Consider the following 13,821-nt stretch of genomic DNA (forward strand, 5'->3'; position numbering starts at 1 on the left):
TTATTGAATGCATTTGTTTTCCTTTAGAAACGACTCCTCTAGTACTAGATCAAAAGGCCACTAGATAAAATATTTTGTTTTTATTTCTTGTTTTTATCTACTTGACATTACATTTCGCTCACAACTAAAGAAAGATGCATCAGCTTATTTGCTTGTCGAATAAAGAGGGTGCATGAAGGTGTTATTAAAAATGTGCAAGCATGTATCTTTGCTTTCACTTTTAAAGTGTCTAAAATTAATTTTCCGAGTGTAGAATTGATTTTGATATGTTTCATTATTTTCGAGTAGAATTGGGTTAGTAAATATAACTATTTGTAAGTTTGTTTCAATAAAGGAAACGGTTCAATGGAAAGCCACTCAAGCTATTGAAGATTTATAGTTTAGATTTGTGCCTGATATATTATATATACTATAAATGCTAGAAAATATAAACATAACTCATAAAACTTGTTTTCATAATATCAATAATGATTTTATTTTACTACAATATATTATTTTGTTATTAGCCAAAAAAAATATTATCTTGTTAAAGCATAATAATTATATTTTGCTAAAGTATATGAATAAGTATATTATCAAAATGAAAACACACCCCGTCCATCGTCATAATTCGAGTTTTTGGTTTATTCTCCTTCCAATTGTATCATATCTAACGATCAAAGTGATTTCATTTGATATTGTTCGTTAATTGGGACGTCTTTACGTGTCAGAAGAGTGTGCTTTCATTTTGACTATGTTTCTGAAGGGATTGTTTGTCGGATTGACATATACTGAAGATTTCGATCGTTGGAATTTGAGTTCCTGGTTCGTTCTTATTTTAATTGTCATATCTAACGGTCGAATACATTTCATTCGATACAGTTAGTAGTTTCAGACCATTTTAGCCGACGGAGGAGTGTCGTTTCATTATGATAACTATAACAGATTTATCATTTCTCCTTTTTCTTTACACTCTTTATGGTCTTAAATACAATCAACCCAAATGATCATTTTGACTAGGTTTATGGAGGATTAGTTTATCGGATTAACATATATTAAAGATCTCGATCGTCAAAATTTGAGTTCTTTATCCATTCTCATTCGATTCATTTCATTTGATATCAATCGTCGTTTGGGACTTTTTTAGCGGACGAAGTAATGTTCTTTCATTTTGACTTGGTTTCTAAAAGGCTAGTATGTTGTATTGACATATACCGAAGATTTCGATCATCGAAGTTCGAGTTCCTTCTTTATTATCATTCCAATTAGGTTATATCCAACAATGTAATTCATTTCATTCAATATGGTTAGTCCTTTGAGACCGTTTTAGTTGCCGTATGAGTGTTCTTTCATTTTGACTAGGTTTCTGAAGGGCTAGTTTGTCGTATTGACATATACGAAAGATTCTGATCATCTAAGTTCGAGTTCCTTGTTCATTATCATTCCAATTAGGATATATCTCAAAAATCAAATTTTATATATACTGATATAAGATTTTTTTTTTAAGAATGTTTTATGAGAAAGTTTTGATATGCTTAAATTTTAAAAACTATTAATTATTTTAAAAATATCAACATTAATATTTTTCCTTTGCAGTTGGATTAATCCAACCGCTTAAAAATGCACTGGAGAGGCAACACTAGAGAAAACGTAGGAGTGGATCCAAATCCTAAATACACATGTTGCCACTACTGATTCCATTTTCTACTATTTTCTGTTGAAGCCAAATTCATTTAAGCACACGCTCCCCACTCCTAATACAAATATACTCGTTCACCAAAACCTCTTATACCATTTACTCCATCTCTCTAGTAAGACATCATAGTCTATACCTTCCTATTAGTCAATAGCATGGTTGATATTAAAATTGAAAACGAAAACAAACGGAAATGAAACGACGATGAAAATGGTTCTACGTCGGTAACATCTCCATTGTAAAAAAAAATGACGTTAAAGATACTGTGAAGATCTATGTTGGTAATACATCCTTGGTGGATTTGGGCTCATAAAGGTACTTGGTTCTTTTTGTTTGGATCTCTTTTAGCATGTTTTATTGTAGGGTAAAATATGCATTTCATCCCTGCAATTATAGGCCATTTGATTTTTCATCCCTGAGCTTACTAATCCTCCTATTTTGCCCCTGTAAAAGTTAATCATTTGAAAATTCGTCTCTCATCAGAGTTAACCACTCATATGCACGCGAAATGACCAAAATGCCCTTAGTTGATGAAGGAGGGTATTTTGGTCCTTTTCTGTTTAACTGGAGCAACCAAGGGCATTTTGGTCATTTCACGTGACGTGGCAATGATTAACTCTGATGAGGGACAAATTTTCAAATGATTAACTTTTACAGGGGCAAAATGGAAGGATTAGTAAGCTCAGGGATGAAAAATCAAATCGCCTATAATTGCAAGGATGAAATGCATATTTTACCCTTTATTGTATGTATGCATTTCATCAATTTAGTGTACTGTCGTATGAATTTTGGTCTGGTTTCATGCATAGTTATGCGAGCTTAGTGTTTCATTATATTTGTTTGTATATTTGGCTTTTGTATTTTGTTCTTCTGTACTGTTGTATGAATTTATTGTATGTTTTGTTCTTCTTTGGTATTTTCGTCTTTACTTAGGCGCTTTGTTCTCTACTCTTTAGCAGTGTTTACTTAGTTTAGATCTTAGTAATTCATTTTTAATTTTTTTTAAAAAAATAAACTTGTTTAACTTTTAGAACTTATATTATTCAGTGACAAACAAACTATTCAACAATCAGAAGTGCAAAATGGATTCTTTAATGATTGGATCCTAAGTTTTCAAGGCCAACAAATTATGATGTCAATGAGGTAAAATATTTGAATTATTTTTTTTAATTTGAAGTTCATAATGTGTTCATCATTATGTTTTACACACTTTTTGAATGTTATTACCAGGGGTTATTAGCTCCAAGGGTAATAACTTTGGAGACCAATGTTCAAAGCATAATGACATCATTAGAAAGTTTGAAGGAGATGGTAAAAAATAAATCTTGTGCACATAATACATCTTCATCAAGAGTTTCATATGACAAAAATGTGGAGGAAGTTTTGAAAAAATTGTTTGAAGACAAATATATGTGCCATAAAAGTGATGACAATTGAATGAAAATCAATCCAAAGCAAAGTGTCTGAAAATTGTTCTCAACAAAAAAAAAAGAGGAAACACGTCCTAATTGTAGTTACCAAGATACCGATGGGGTACACAGTTCCACATAGAAAAGGAAAAATAATCTCACTCCAAATTAGATGGATCATCTACTCCAATGGTATTAACATACCACAATTGGTGTCTTCGGTGGTATATTCATTTAATTAATGATTTTGTTTATTTGCATTGATTTGTTAATATCTTCATATAGTAGCTATCTCTGATGTTTCAACCAAATAGGAGAATGAAATTAGGGAAAGAAGAGTGTAATTTGGCCATTTATATATTTGGATGTCCACCTAATGAAGAAATTGACAAGTTAGTCATCATTTGCAATTTGTTTTGGTTTTTATGATTTTCATTATAAATAATTTGTTTATTGATTCATATTGTTAATTGTTGTAGGAAGGAGATCATCGCTGCTTCTAATTATTGGACGTATCATGTAACAATTAAAAATCTACTTGATTTGAAACCCAACAAATTCGTTATGAGTGATGTATAAATACAATTATTCTTATTTGTTGAATTAGTTTGTTACATAACTTATTAAGCTTATTAGTATGGGGTTATAATGTTAAGAGATCACCTTTGTTTCAGGTAATAGATTTGGCCATGTGCATGCTAACATACGATTCAAGAAAGGAAATCCGTCAACCTAAAACTTGATTTATGCCAACAACTTTAACGGTAAATTTTTAATGCTAACTATTTTTAATATTTGTTTGTCCCCTATGCGCTCATTCATATTTAAAATCCATCTATTTAGCGATATGTGTTGTCGTGGAATTCATTGTTTGAGCGCATGAAAAAGTTCTACCAAAAATACTTTATGGAAAATGCTGATGTGGTTTCAAAGGTAATTAATTAGTCTGTATTAATAAAAGCAATATTTCTTTACTCATTGCTTATATGTTTGTGAAACTAATGTTTAAATATAATCAGATCTTTTTACCAATATATGATCGTCTACACTGGTTCCTTTTGGTTATTGACTTTGTGACAAAAGAATTAGTATATCTTGACTCCTACCAAAGTTCGTTGGTGCTTCACGGCAGGATATCAAGTATCAAAAAAATGGTAAAAAAATTAATTAAACTATATTTTTATCTTACATATTCATCAATGTAGAAAATCATTAACAAATTTTAAGTGTTGTTTCAGTTTATTTTTATGGAGGAGTTGTTGATGGATCCATCTTTCCATGGCACTGATTCAAACTACGACTGTAAAATAACAGAGTTTCAAATAGTCACCCCAAAAGGTTTGGTATGTCAAGGGGAAGGATTGTAAGTTACCACTATGTATTCTTTAATTAGAATTCCGTTTACATATTATCTCTCTTAATGATTAAATTTTGTTTAAAGAATGATTGTGTGGTTTGGATAATTAACTTGATGATGCAACGTGACGAGAATGGATGCAAGATTGAAGTATGAAAAACTCACATAATAAAATTTTGCAATTTGGTTACATTTTATGGTATTTTTCACTTATGACTTTAGCCAAATTATGCAAGCAGGTGGACGAAGGATCGAGACTTAAAGTGCACTACAATTGACATTGCATCCTTTCAACAACAAGAAAGATTTGATGTTGGCAAAGTCTTTGGAACACAAGCAAGATTTCATTAAAGAAAATGATTCAGAGTTGAAATGAAATTATTTGTATGTCTTATTTGTTGGATTTTAGTTGGGGACTCTGTAATGACCTTCTGGGACAAAGTCCTTTTTGGTATTTTGTTGGATTTTAGTTGTAGACTCTGTAATGACCTTCGGGGACAAAGCCTTTTTTGTTTTGTTGTGGATTTCTAGTTTAAACTTTAATGCTATTCTCTAAACATGGTGGTCAATTACATTCTGTTATATGTATGTGGACTTGTATGAATGTTTGATGATTGATAGCCAAATATTATGGTCAATGTATTCTATCCATGTATGGATGAGTATATTAGGAAGGTAGCTGTCTTTTATGTGAGATGATGGTGTCGAGTGGATTCAATTATTTATGATATTGTCCCCATTTTTCTTTCATTGTGTTGGTGCAACTCAATGTGTTTCGATAGTAGAGGCTGTTTTGGAGTGTATTTTTATCTGCGGCAGTTGGTTTTTTCTGTTGTTGTTTGCAGGTACTACATGTCTGTTTTGTATTTTTTTTATCTCTAGCTCCAGGTTGTGTTTTTGTTTGGGCTTCGTCAATTTTGTTTATGCACATTGAGGAGGATGGCCTATAAATTCTACGATATGTTCTCCGAAAAATGCAACTACTTCTATGATAAGTTTTATGCAAGACTAGGTGTGTCAAAACCTTTAGGTACATGTCTATTTATTTGATGTAACTACTTTTGTTACCTATGTTTTCTTTCTAATATGTTTTTATATTACATGACATTGGGATGGATTTTGCAAGGGAAAAACGAGTTCTAGATCCAGAACTTTAACATGTTTGTGTTGGCCCTCTTATCAATTGTATGTACTTGGGACTAATGATTTTTTGGTATGTATGTGATTATGTAATATCTTATCAGTGTAACTCAAGTGCATCTTTTTCAATAGGAATAAAAAGAACCAATTGTTATTTGGTATCCTTCGTGATAGATAACCACAGACTGGGATGCCTTCCTCAGTACTGTCAAGTGATAGTATGTACTTGAAACTTCCTTCTGCAACAACTCATGCGGCTGCAACCAATAGCCGTTTTATTATTTTCTATAACCTACGATATAACAAAAATAACTAGTACATATATTTCTTTTAATTGAGATTATTTTATTCTCTTAACTTCAGTATGTTTCCATCCAAATTTGGCTTAGTGAAGAAGTTCGTCATCTCAAGGTTGTACTCCTTGAAAAACTAAACGAGTTGAAATTTTGCGAGTTGGAGACAATGAAGGTAGTGGCTTAGCATGAAGACATCAAAAACAATTTTTTGAGGTTGACATAACTGTAAAAGACAAAACTTGAGAAGTAGAAGTAACAAGTATAAAAACTGTAGAGAGAGACAGAAAACAAATCGCAGCCAAGACAACAATGGAGAATGCTAGACGTGCATTGGAAAATTAGTTTCTTACAACAACTCAATAATTGTATAGTGAATGTAGTAGAATAATTGTAAATTGTGTACTTAAAGTTTGTTTTGGTAGCTCTTTAGAAGCTTGTTTCTTTTATATAACAAAAATTTATTTTTCTAAGTACCTTTGAGATTGTTATATGTCACGACCTTGTTCACATAATTTTGATTGTGTTTCTTGCTTGCCAATTATTTTGTTGGTTGTACTATTCTTGCTTGCCAAATCATTGACTTGATTTAGTATATTATGCGGAAAAGAAACTCTTAACAAATTGTTTGAACCTCCCAACATATATTGTTTGAATCTCTTAACAAATTGATTGTTTCCAACATTAAGGCAAGCGTTTCATATCAAGTGCCGTACACATAATATGTGATGAGCTTCTAGAAAGACCCTTTTGATGATATTCTTCATTCTCAGATTCCCATCAGTTATACCAAATGTTGGACTTTTCCAACCCATTGTTGAAAAAGGTTGTTTAAGCAACTGCACATAGGTTTCTTCGCACACAATTACACCACAAAATACAATACTGTGGTTGTGGTTGTTTATCCCAAAGAACACAACAAATGGGTACATATATTATTGCTCTTATATGTAGCATCAAATGCCACAAGATCACAAAATATCAGTAAATCCCGCCCAGCAGCACCGCCGCACCAAAACAAATGAGATAGCCTGCCTTATTGTCAACTATATGCTTTCAAAACATCGTTTCATCACTTACATGCATAATTTCAATGAAATCACAAGCAAATTTTGCATTGATGGATGAGGTAGTTGCAATATTTCTTGTTCATTGTACATATCATGCCTACAGAAATAAACTCTTCCATAACCACAAGTTTTATTGGCAAACAATCTAAGTATATGAGTGGTTTTAATCCCAACTTGTCTCATGTTTCTCATACGCCAAATGTCAAATTTTGTCATCTTCCTATGTGTTGGGAGAATACCAATAAATTGATCATCTAACAAACTATGATTATGAGCATTGTGCATAAGTTTCATGTACCACTTCCCACTATTAGCTTCAATATGAACACGACATTTTTCTTCCAACTTTATTAATTAAGTCTTTTAATTTAATTCTTAAAGTCATAATATATAATTTACAACTTTATTAATTAAGTCTTTTAATTTAATTCTTAAAGTCATAATATATAATTTACAATTTTCGTAAGTGATGGGGAGCGTACTAAGATTTAAATACTTATTGGGGTGTGTACATAATTACTAGTAAACTAAAGAACCCTCTGCAACAAGTTTTATCATTGGTCTGGTATGGACTAAAACATCCATCGGTCCAACCTCAGCGGACCCTTTGAATTTATTTGTCGACCTAAACTCTTATGATGTGACTATTTGAGAGAACTTCTAAAAACATCTTATTGCAAAATACTATAAAGCCATTAAGAGCAACCACATCATATATTATATTACTTCACACGTCTCAATTATTTAAACCACTCAACTACATTTTTTAAATATCCATACCACTTATTAACAGAAGGATTGATCGTTTTGTGCCATCGACCTTTTAGTGCCATGAAATTCCTCTTTGGACAATTTTTGTCGCGATGCTTGTTATAAGCTTCACTAATCCTCTTCCAAAAACTATCTCCTTTTTGATCTACCCCAACAATTGAGTCCTTTGATATGTTGAACCATGATTGAATGAGAAGTTCATACTTGTTTGGTTGGAATCTTATTTTCGGCGTATTTACAACCGGTGCAGATCCAATTTCTTCATCAAAATTTATAGTTTCCAAGCCACCTTGAGTGCAAGATTTTGGTGTTGAAGTCTCTTGATCATTTGATTGCACACCACCATTACCAATATGAACCTCATGAGACATAGTGGGGTTAGTTGATTGAGATGAAAATTGTTGATACTGATATCGGTAAGGTGAAGTATGATATGGGTAATTTCCAAAGGGTAGATTATTTTGTGGAGTTGAGATAAAAGGAGAATTTAAAAAATTTGGATTATGGTGTGGATTTTTGTTATGAGATGTACTTACAAAATATGAGTTGTTTTGTTGATTTGGGATAAAAGGAGAATTGCCACCATTTTGAATATAATTGGACCAAAAGCCTTAATTGTTGGGGTTCATTTTCAATAGAAATGTTTAGATTTTTTTTTTTACTAAGGGATAAGATAAATAGTTAAAATTGTGTACGTAAATATATATGTTAAAAAATATATAGCCGTTGAATAAAATAGCTGTTGTGGGCTTGTGGCATAATTGCTTTCTAATTCATTGAGCTAATTTTATTCACCCATAAATTAAATACTAACATTATACTAATAAATTATCTCACCAATCAATTGAAAAAAATAATCAAAAGTAAACCATTGTCAGTTAAAAGTGGGTAGTACTGCATTACCACTTTGTTGAGTTTTGCTACTTGCTTGCCATGCCAAATATCGGTTCTTTTCTGACACATTGTCTTTGGCTTTAGTAAAGATACGGTAAAATTGAACCGATAATTATGCTCTAAGGGTATGATTATTAAGGAATCAAAATTCTATACAAACGCAACAAGTACAAACCTGAATTTTTCTTCTTAGATAATGTGAAGATACTTTACAAAGTTTCTACCTTTCGACACTAAATAGAACAACACAACGCTGATGGTGACCCCAATTGTGTAGGGTAGGTATGGAATTAACAACCCTTTATATGGAGCTATAAATATATTAATATTAATGTAATAAGATTTTCAATTGTGATTGCCATCGCACTGAGACCTGAGACCTTGAGAGGATCACAATGTTGTTGGTTATTATGTGACTTTGATCACGACCGCGACGCAACTGTAAAGAGATCAAAACTTTGACAGTCGTGGCGGTGGTAACAGTGAAGAAATCAAAACCTTGTTGTGTTCTTTTTGATACGTTAGTTTATATGTTTTATAATAATCAGTAACGCAAGTGGTGAATATGTTTTGCAATTCTGACGTCATAACAACATCTGTGTTTTCAAATATGTATCATTGTTGTTTTCTTTATTCTGTATATGAAGAAACCAAAATCTAAGGATAATCATTTTTCCTTTTCAGATAATGAATTTAAAACTTTTAGTTATTGATAACGCACATGCTTTTCTTGCAAAACAGTCACAGCAACACACATTTGTTAACTTATTCCATTCATGAGGTAGACATAGCAATGGGGCGGGGACGAATTTTAACATACTCGGGTCCGCCCCCCATTTCACAGTACCCAACCCCGCCCCCAAACCCGATGGGGATAGAAACTTTACCCTCAGACCTGCCCCCAACGAGGACGGGTTTCTCGGGCCCGCCCCCACCCCAACCCGCGAAAAGTATTGCAAAAAAAAAAAATCACAGTAAGCCTATTTTCAGTGGGAAAAGCATATATAATCATTAGAGATCATAACATCAGAGTAAAAAACCTGTTTCAGTGACAAGATAATTAAAACAAAAGCTTCTAACAAGCTTATAACATCTGCAAATTCTGTCTAAATATCATTACTACTCATAACCAATCCATATTCAAAACCAACAAAAGCTCATAACATCTGATCTTTCTAAATATCATTACAACTCGGAACCAATTCATATTCAAAACAATAAAGGATTCCAAATCATCAAAAGTCAAAACAAAAAAAGTTCCAATTGAGCAAGTTTACTAAAAATCATCATCTTCAAGGCGGGAGATTGCAACCGAACAAACGTCACTTATCAACGGTTCACCTGTTGACAAATAAAAGTTAGAATATAAACATTTAACTTCACAAATTTAATACAAACTTTAAAGAGAATACATTCATCATCATCTGACTCCATTTTAGTGAGTAAAATAACATTTTCATTTCCCACATTAGAATTAAAATTACCTTTCAATAAAACACAATTAAACAATGGCAATCTTTAAAATAAACAAAATTAGTAACTATTTCAAATACATTCATATTCAGATGCGTTAATTAAAAATTTATCCGTGTTCTCAACACTCCATAACCAACTTCTAGCACACATCAGAGCCTCTAAAGTGGTCGAATGAAGTCGGCTTTGATGATGACTTACAATATAACCACTAGCACCGAATGTGAATTCAAAAGCTACAGTAGAAACTGGAATCTCCAACACATTTGCAATTGCTTGAAGTGTTGGATACTTGACACCATTCAACTTCCACCACAATAAAATATCAAAATTTGGACTTCTCGGTAAAATTTCCTCATCTAAATAAACATCAAACTCTGTTCTAACATATGAAGTTCTAGCTCTTTTTTTTTTCCTAATCACAAACAAATCAAATTTTTTCATACCATCACTGCCAACAGTACCAATATTAGAATCCACCATTTGAGAATCACCACTAGAATCATTGTTCATTCTCGATTGATAAGCATAAAGCAAGTCATAACACAATTGTCGGATTGACTTACCTTAATGATCAACATCATTTCCATATAAGATTCTGTAATAGTATTCAAGCAAATCAGTTTTGTACCTAGGATCCAAAACAGCAGCGACACCCATTATTTCATGAATCACACTCCAATACTTATCAAACTTTACCAACATGTTCTCAGCCATTTTTTTTATCAATTCATCAGAGGATCCAATCCATATAAGTATTGCTTCTTTAATCTCACAACTCTTAGGAAAGTATTCATTGGCAGTTGGGTACTTAGTGTCAGAAAACACTTCAGTGATAGAGTTGAACATTTTCAATTTTTCACAAATATCTTTAGAAAATTTCCATTGTGAACTTGTTGGCAAAGAAGTGTACCCAGTTCTCCGACAATCTAAAGTGGAATTCAATCTAGTCGGACAATCTAAAGTCAATTTCTTGGTGCAAAGTCCAATTTCCATTAATGTAATGAGCAGTCACAACCATATACCCTCATTTTTGATTGCTCGAAGTCCACATGTAAGAAGTAATGACCACTCTTCCTTCAAGACTTTCTATCAACTTCATTGTTGATGATCTCTCAAATTCATACACTTTGATTATCTCCTTTTTATAGTATTTCTACAAGGGACTTGAAATAGTGGATGGAGAGAAGTTGAGTATCTTCTAAAACCAACATGATCCACAATTGAAAGTGGATATTCATGCAAAATAATTGCATGTGCAAGCTCTTTCCTATCATTTTCAGAATTATAAATCCAAGTACCCAACTCTTGTTTACCTTGCAAAGTTTTAGGAGTAAAAAATGTTTGTCCTTTATCCGTTTTACCTTAAAAAATCTTCTTGTGAGGACAAATCAATAAATGTCCTTTTAAGTGCGATGTCCCGTCATTCGATGATCCTCCACGAAGCTTCTTGCAATAATTACATTTAGCCTTAAGTTTTCCATCAATTGTGACCTTTTCAAAATGATCCTAAACTTGACTTCTTTTTCTTTTTGAATGGTTTTGTGTTGCTGCACTATCAACCTCCATGGTACCAGTTGTTATAGGAGTAGGAGCAGCAATTGACGGGTTAACACTTTCATTTGGAGTTGGTTGATGTGAACTTTCTTGTCCATTTGGAGATGGTTGATGTGTAATTCCTTAGAAAATGAGTGGACATTGTGGTTGAGAGGTACCTTCATTTGCCATCTAAAACCAATAATTCATAAAATCTATTAGACTCACATTGCATAATGAAACCAAACTTATGATGCATATAACTACACTATAAAAGCTACTATTAAACTCAATCTACAATCTATTATTCATTTTAAGCAAGTCACATGTTTCAAACACTACAATATACCATAAGTATAGGAACAGAAAAATTGAAACAATCTTACAGTGATTATGAGTAGTTTAATAACAGTTTATCTTATAAGTTGAAATTGATTTGCGTACACTTTAACTTTGCAGAAATCCTACATATAACATCTCTGTCAAGAACCAAATACATAGAGCATAGCAACTCTATCAAAACAGGATGACCAAATATATGCGTGGATACCATTGTCATTTGCTTATAGCAGTGCCAGTGAGTATAACTTATTGGTTACATATATAATACTCAATATTTGCAATACATATACAAGGCATCAAAAATAGTTTAATGCTTACAATAAGTAAGTGATATAAAAAAATGCAAAACCAAAAGTGCTCCCACATTATTACTGAAATTTTCTCCCACTAATTTCCCTTTTTTTCTTCATCGTTGCTCTAAGTTTTTTTTTTTGGTTACTTTATGTATTTTAAAATTAAAATATCTGAGTTTTGTCTTAAAACTTTAATCTGTTGACGATAATTTGTTTTGATTGCATGTGCTGCTTCAAAATTTGGTGGTTTCAATTTGATAATATAATAGGTAAATTACATCATTGGTTGATAAAGTGACTTCTACAAATAATGTACCAAAATAGTGATTCAGTACATCTTTAACGTAAACCCTTTCACACAAAACCCTTTAAGCCAAAATATAACATCATCATCATTCAGAAAAGAAAGAGGAACAAAGAAGGAGGAACTTACTGGAAGAGGAAAAACAAGCAGCAACCCTTTCACGCCTGAACGATGAACGCTTATCTGAAACAAAAATAGAATGCCTGAAACGGAAAAAACGCTTGATAACAACGAACGCTTATCTGAAACGAAAATAGAATGCCTGAAACGGGAAAAACACTTGACTCTTGAAGTAGAAAAGGAAAAAACTTGATTCTTGAAGCAGAAAAGGAAATCGCGCTATACGGGTGAAGAGGAAAACTGGAAAAGGAAATCGAGTTATGACTTATGCAGCTGAAGAGGAAAAGGAAAATCAGGGTTTCAGTTTCCTTCTCTTTATATAGCCTTGATAATTTAAGTAAAATAAGGGTAATAAGGCAAATTCTCATATACGGGTGCGAGGTGGGTGTGTGTGTATCCCCCGTCCCTGGCCCCACAATAAAACTTCGGGTTTTCCCTGCACCCGCACCCGGACCTACTAAATTCGGCTTTCCCCCATTAAAATCGGGGCGGGGGTGGCTGGGACCCGGCGAGTGCGGGTTGTGTTGCCATGTCTACATGAAGGAGAATCATGTGAGTTTATATAACTTTTCTTAATATGATATATTTTCAATTGGTATATATGTTTTGGTTGGGACTGTTTTTTTGTTTGTAGATCACCCTTTGAGCAGGGCCATTCCGAGAGTTTTACGGGTCTTAGACATGATATGAGAAAATGACCTCTTACATAATACATCATAATTTTTTTTAGCTTATTGTTCTGTTTTTTATTAGTTTTTCATTTTGTTTTTTTTATTTCGCTTTCACTACCAAATAAATGTTTTTATAGACAACATTTGAAGATAAATCAAATACTCTATAGAAGCCAAAACAAAATAAAATACCGTAGAAGTAGAGAAGAATAGCACATGCAAAGTAGACTGAATTTTTAGCATCCCAAAACATCGTATGTCAATTGCAGCTATTGATAAAATGAACAACAAAACAAAAAAGCTGATGTGTCTCACATCAATTTTTTTTTTTTGTAGTGATCTCACATCGATTTCATAATGATGAATGTGTTTCGCATGATCTTGCAGTATCAAATTCAATTTTGCAATTCTTTCAATCAATTCGAGAAAGTTGACATTATTATATTGATATAATTTTTTTTTTTGAAATCTTT

The 13,821-nt window shown here is 32.4% G+C and overlaps 2 pseudogenes; one reads left to right on the forward strand and one right to left on the reverse strand.

The window, feature by feature from the left end:
* Positions 1-1,830: 1,830 nt before the first annotated feature.
* Positions 1,831-4,817, forward strand: LOC146955866 (uncharacterized; annotated as a pseudogene).
* A 2,867-nt stretch (positions 4,818-7,684) lies between these two features.
* Positions 7,685-8,344, reverse strand: LOC146955867 (uncharacterized; annotated as a pseudogene).
* Between the last annotated feature and the right edge of the window lie 5,477 nt (positions 8,345-13,821).

This window comes from Medicago sativa, chromosome 1 (assembly GCF_051527215.1).
Source record: "Medicago sativa cultivar Bolivia chromosome 1, Bolivia_mono, whole genome shotgun sequence".
Classification (NCBI taxonomy): domain Eukaryota; kingdom Viridiplantae; phylum Streptophyta; class Magnoliopsida; order Fabales; family Fabaceae; genus Medicago; species Medicago sativa.